Raw genomic sequence first — 6,699 nt, 5'->3', positions numbered from 1 at the left:
CATTGCCATGGGTGAGCGTCAGGATGAGTTTGCCATTCACGAGCTCCCGCACAAGTTTTGTTTCTTGCCCGTCCCATTTCTGCACATGGACAAGTTTGCCTCCATCCAGCGTCACAGTGGACTTGACCTTCCTGTCATCTGTTGTTGTCTCGTCAAACTCCACACCCAGCTTGAAGCTGATCTTTGAGTTCTTGAAGGTGCTTTGCATTTTTATGGTGATCGTGTCCCCATTTATTCCAAAAGAATTTCCCCCCCAAGGTGGATTTATACAAAACGCCAGAGGAAAAGACGAGGCAATCTGGTGCTGAGTCCAGGGGTAGCCAGTTGGCAGCGGAGCAGTCAGTGAAGCAGTGGGCTGGTCATGCCTCCTTCTCGTAAGTGCACGTACACACTACATTGCCATGGGTGAGCGTCAGGATGAGTTTTCCATCCACGAGCTCCCACACAAGTTTTGTTTCTGCCCATCCCATTTCTGCACATGGACAAGTTTGCCTCCATCCAGCATCACGGTGGACTTGACCTTCCTGTCATCTGTCGTTGTCTCATCAAACTCCACCCCCAGCTTGAAGCTGATCTCTGAGTTCTTGAAGGTGCTTTGCATTTTTATGGTGATCGTGTCCCCATTTATTTCAATGATTGTGGTAGGCTTGGTCATATTGGCCACTTGCCTGGTAGCAAAACCCACACCGATTGACTTCATGTAGTCATAGAAATTCTTGCTGTCCATTAGCTTCCAGGTGCCTGCGAAGGTATCCACCATGGTGAGGTTGGGCTAGGCTGATAACGAAGAAATGACAAAGCTGGCATGGAAGGACTCTGGGACCCCCTAATCTACTGTTGATTATTTCCAAGGTATTCTTTATTTCAACTATGTCATTCTTGATTTCTAACTGGTTTTTATTCATGGTCTCCATGTCCTTTGTCATGTTGATGTAGTTCCTACTAAGTTCTTGTTCTTATTAAGTTCCTTGTAGTATCAGCAAGTTTTTTGAGCATTTGTATTACCATTACTTTGAACTCTTTATCTGATAAATTGCTTGCCTCTGTTTCATTTAGCTCTTTTTTGGAGATGCCTCCTGTTTTTTCATTTGGGGCCTGTTTCTTTATTTTCCCATTTTTCTTGTTTCTTTCTGTTTGTTCCTGTGTTTTGGATAAAACTGCTGTATGCCTCCAAAAGTTGGTAGGGTGGTCTTCCTGTGGGACCCAGTGTTCTTCTGAATTGGGTACTCTAGGAATGCCCCTTGTGTTGGTTATATGCACTTTCCTTTTGAATTTTGGTTTTGGTTTCTGTAGTCCAGTAGTGGCTTGGCTCAGCCCTCAGGCTTGTTGACTGTGAGTCTCAACCCCGACCACATCATGCCAATTGTTATACAAGTGCTGACAGTACAAAACAAGACAAATCTGAAAATAACACACACACACACAAAACAATAACAATAATAAAAACAACAAAAATACTGAAAAACAAACAAAAAAACACAAAAAATGAGTACTAAGAGACACAAGACCTAAATAAAGGAAAATTAAAAGAAATGAAAATAGAGAATGAAAGCAATGAAGTAAGTGACAAGAAATAGAATAAGTATAGAAAATAAAATAGGATAAATAAATGAAATAATAGTAATAATTTTAGAAGAGTAATATTACTGAATACAATAAAATATAGAAGAGGGAAGTAAAAACAATAAAATAAAGAAAAATTAAATAAAAAATAAAAAATTTTAAAAGTAAAGAGAAAGAGAAAAAAATAGGCTAAAATGACAGATAGAAATAAGGGAATATGAAAGAAAAAAGAGAAGAAAGAAAGAAAAAAAAAAAACACCTTTGGAGCTGCTATTTGTGTTGCTCCCTGGATTTTGCTCTGATGCTGTTGCTTCTGGCCCTTTGGTGTGTCAGTCCTGGGCCTCCTGGGAAGCTCACTGGGGCAGGCCAGTGTGAGTCAGTGTCCCTGCCTGACCCTGGGAAACCTAATGGGAGCCCTGCAGGACAGATCCCAAGTAGTCCAGTGGGTGGGGCCTGCATAGCCCAGAGGCTGGGTCTGCCTCTGACTCTTACCTTGAATGCCTTTGTTTTGAGCTGCTCTCCCCCTTCCCACAGGGGACTGGGCTCTGTGGCGGGTATCCAGGTCCCTGTCAGGATGGTTTAAACAGACTCACACTGGGGATGGTGTCCATGGCTATAGGAGGTGTGGCTGGCACTTCCTCTCCTTCCAATGCCTCAGCTCTTCCTGGGTCACTGGCATCCCCTTGTCTCCACCCCATGTAGGAGGGATATTAAAAAAAAAGTAAAAACAAACAAACAGAAAAACCCAGCCCCACTGGCTCTGTTATCTTTCAGCAAGGCCAGCTCTCACTGGACGAGGCTTCTGGCACCAGTCCAGATGTCTAAGTCCTTCATGCTGCCAGGCCCAAATGCATGGGCACAGATCTAGCCCAGAGCCACCCCACAGGCGGAGGAAGACGTGCTCCTCCTCGCTAGAGGTGGGAAAAATTGCTCCTCTTACCCAGGGCACTCTGTCTGGCCCCAGACCTGCTCTCTGCCAACATCCTTTCAGAGGACAATTGGACCCTCTGATTCACTGTGGGTGAACCGCTCAGACGCCTCTGCCACTCTGAAGTCCTGCTGCTTGGCCCCTCCTGCAGACACCCATCAGGGCAAACTTCCCAGGTTGGCGGTATAACCGAGCAATCACTTTTTGCCTGGTCTGAGTCTCCCAGGCGGACTGACTCTCCACTGATTCCCACTGCCTGATGCTAAGTGGACTCTCTTCCCTTCGCTGTTGCTCTGGGTTGGGGAATCCCTGTGTGGGGCTGAGACACCACACTCCTGGGCGGCAGTGACTGCACTGCGGCGCCTTCCTTCTGGCCTCCGAGCACAAGTTGGCTCATCCTTTCTGCTTCTTCTCCTGTCCCCTCTCTGCTCACAGTAGTTCAGATCAGCTATTTTTCAAGTCAAGTGTTCTGCAGTTTAGCCACAAGCCTGGTCCGGTGCTAGGAGCAAGCAGACAGAACTTTCTTAGATTGCAGCCATCTTTCCTCCTACCCATGGACAGCTTGTTTTGAAAACCAAATGTTTAGCAGCCTCATCCATACAGACACTATACTAGTATTTTACAGACACTGTATTTTAAGTTGTTGATACATCGTTTCATATTACATATAACACATAAATGATAAATTTCATTTTGTAGAGGTATTATATTTTAAAACTTATAAGGTAGTTTTAAACTGACAAACACCCCAAAATATATAAAACAAAATGCTAATATCATTGAGTGCAACATTTATTGCCTCTTCTGATATTTATCAGAATTTATGAATAGGATTAAAAAAAAACCACCATAGTTTATTGCAATAACTATTGAGTTGAAGAGAACTTCAATCCAGATTCTATTTTTGAAAATGTAGGATATAAGTAACTAACTGGCTAATAATTTTCCAGACTATTAATACTTTACTTATAATAGCACAAATAATTTACTCAAAAGTGTAATAAGGATAAAAACCTATCATTCTTTCGCTGTCTCATATATCCATTGAACCACCCAATTTTACCTGTTCCTCATTGTGAAAACTTCTAAAGTATTAAGAAGTAATACTTAATGGAAGAATTGCTGAGCTCTGACTGGTGCTTATATTTTCTGACACCGCTTTTCTGAAACTTACTGCTTAGGAAACAATTAATTAGGTGTGCATCCTCCCGTCTCCCCAACATTGTGTAGATGCCCACCCCCATGCTTTTGTTTATGCTGTACCCTCTGCCCACACATGCCCTGAATGCTATCTTCACCTGACAAAAAATTGGCTCAGCAAACTTAAAATTCAGTTCAGGAGTGTTTTTGGTATCACCAAAGTGGCTGGCCCCAGAGATTTACAAAATAAAACTCACGTGAGTCAGCATATAGGTGTAATCACCAGAAAGATTTATTACAGCAAAGCAGCAAAGATATATGGCTAACTCATATGGGGAAAAGGCAGTGTCTGCAGGAATTCATGAGATGATTTTCTTATGCCATCCTATGAGGTGACAGTAAGGAAATGCAACAACACGTGTGCGATGTTCCGCCCAGGACACCCATGGGAGACCTGGCTGGACGCTGGTCATGAAGTCACCCTCTACTTAGCATGCACTAATAGTCCAGACTCCCAGGAGGAGAGAGGGTGTTCTGCATAAACCATTTGTTTGCATAGCTGAGGCCCAGGAACCTTCATCTGCTAACTATTGACTGTGAGTCAACTTTCCAGGTGCCAACAACCAAGGAACAATCTTTCATTCAGGCCTTTCTAAAGATAGCACTTGGGACTGCTATGGTAGCTCTTATCTGCACAAGAGGTCACACCTAAGGATTCTAAGTCCTGGAGAGGTAGTTGCTGATTTTCAGTGGCCCCTCCTTTATGCAACCCATTACCCATTGTTGCCAGTCTTCTTTCCTAATTATTGTGTCACCCCTGATATCTTTTTTCTTTCATTCTTTTTTTCTTCTTTTGCCCCTGGTATCTTTTTACACAAAACTTGAGGAATAGTAGGCACTTAGAAAAAGTCCGTTAAAAAATGAAGTGATAGATCAAGTCCTTTTTCATGAACTAAACTTTAAAATCTATATATCTCACCCCCTTTCCCGTCACCTTTCTTTCATGAAAAATTTATTCCTTCTATCATTAAGTAAGACTAAGCAAAGTATGTGTCTACATGTGAGGTGGAAAGGATATAGGTTGAGTTGTGATGGCCCAAAGGTGGTGTTAGAGCCGTGTAGGGTAAGGAGGAATTCCGCAGGGTAGGAGTGTTCCACCACAGGGTATTGGAGACCAAGCGTGGTGAGAAAGGCATTCCTATGGGGAGGCAACCCAGATGTTCTCAGAGCCTAGAGGGGTGAGGGGCACAGTCATGCAGGGAGTGGCCTGAGGCACACTTTGGCTTCTTAGGGCAGGGAGAGAAGGGTGATGACACAGGGGTGGACAGTGGCAGCCGTGTCTGAATGATAGTATTGGAAGCTAAATATGCAGATAACTGGCAGCAGTGGATGATTGATTGCATAAAGGAAGATCAATAAAATAAGCAAACATATGTAGGGCAGTGAGAAACAGGATTCTCACTGTTAGAGGAAGACACTACAACTATGGCAAGGAAGAAAAGGAGGTTGGATTGGGAATATCAGGGTGAACTCTTATGGTTTCTAAGATGGAGAGAGACAGGCAGAAAGAGAGAGAAGACAGAAAGAGATGTTTACCTAGATATCTAAATTATATTTATAATCTAATAGGCTACATATATGTTGTTATTCTCTATGGTCCTGCTATATGAGTACAAAAGAATTTAAATATTTTTTACATCCTTTAGCCAAATAGTTCACTAGTTATTTTGATGGCAATATATTCCTCTGCTAGGGAGAGAGTTATTAAGTAAATTGGATATGAGTGTCAATGAAATGTATTATTGCTCTTGATTTCTAACAGGTTTTTATAGGCTTTTATGTTTCCCATTTCAAGATTAATTCACTGCATCTAAGAAAACTAGAAGTGAAATTGAGGATCTAGGAAAGGATACTAATGTCCAAATGCTTAATGTTAAAAAATAAATTTCTAAAAGATCTGGAACTGTAAACTCAAGCCTTCCATTCAGCCATACTCTCTCCTGCATGTAATGCTTACTGCAACCTCTGTCTAAACATGCCAGAATCATGTAATGCTTACTGCAACCTCTGTCTAAACATGCCAGAATGAAAAATAGCATCTTCTTTCCCTAAATAAGTTTTCCTCCTAGTTTCCTGTTCTTTCTTCTTATTCTCAGTCACCGGGCTCACAACTGTTGTCACCTATCTTTTACTCCTCAGACTTCCACACCCAATACTCAAAAAATTGCACATGCTACATTTCTCTCTCATAATTTATCTTATGCCCATCTTAAATGAAAGATGTAAATGAACATTTTTGATCCCTTTATTTGGAGTAGTGTATTTTTTTTTCTGTTGGCCTTTTCTCTTTTAGCTTTCTCCAGCACATGGCTATGATAAAATAAAGTATATTTGCTATTATCTCTTGAAATTAGTTATAAAAGTAGTCACAGCCCTTGCTAGTTTGGCTCAGTGGATAGAGCGTTGGCCTGCAGACTGAGGGGTCCTGGGTTCAATTCCAGTCAGGGGCACAAGCAGGTTGTGGGCTCGATCCCCAGTAGAGGGCATGCAGGAGGCAGCTGATAGATGATTCTCTGTCATCATTGATGTTTCTGTCTGTCTTTCCTTCTCCTTTACCCTCTGAAATCAATAAAAATATATTTTTAAAAAAATGAAGTTACAGGTCTCAGGAAGTTGGATCAATGTTGGATTTCTTTTCTAAATTCTTTATCTTCTTACTTTGCAATTCATTTTTCTATGCAAACAACACCTGCTTCCCCTATAGTATCTTAACTTCACATCACACATTGTCCCAACTTCTCATTTGATATATTAGATGTTTTATATGCTTATATATTACTAGAGGCCTGGTACACAAAATTTGTGCATGGGGGAAGAGGGGATCCCTCAGCCCAGCCTGCACCCTCTCACAACCTGGGACCCCTCAGGGGATGTCAGACTGCCGGTTTAGGCCTGATCCGGGATGCTGCATGCACCAGTGACCATACTTTTCATACAGGTGAAAGGCATCTTGCTGTTGTATGGGCAGCTACATTTTTTTGCCCTGATTATAAAAAGTAGTACATAAC

The 6,699-nt window shown here is 42.0% G+C and overlaps 1 pseudogene; it reads right to left on the bottom strand.

The window, feature by feature from the left end:
• Positions 1-241: 241 nt before the first annotated feature.
• Positions 242-760, bottom strand: LOC102241888 (annotated as a pseudogene).
• Between the last annotated feature and the right edge of the window lie 5,939 nt (positions 761-6,699).

Source organism: Myotis brandtii, unplaced genomic scaffold (genome assembly GCF_000412655.1).
Source record: "Myotis brandtii unplaced genomic scaffold, ASM41265v1 scaffold1138, whole genome shotgun sequence".
Taxonomy (NCBI): domain Eukaryota; kingdom Metazoa; phylum Chordata; class Mammalia; order Chiroptera; family Vespertilionidae; genus Myotis; species Myotis brandtii.
Note: the sequence above shows the minus strand (reverse complement) of the source record. Positions and strands in the feature narration are given on the sequence as shown.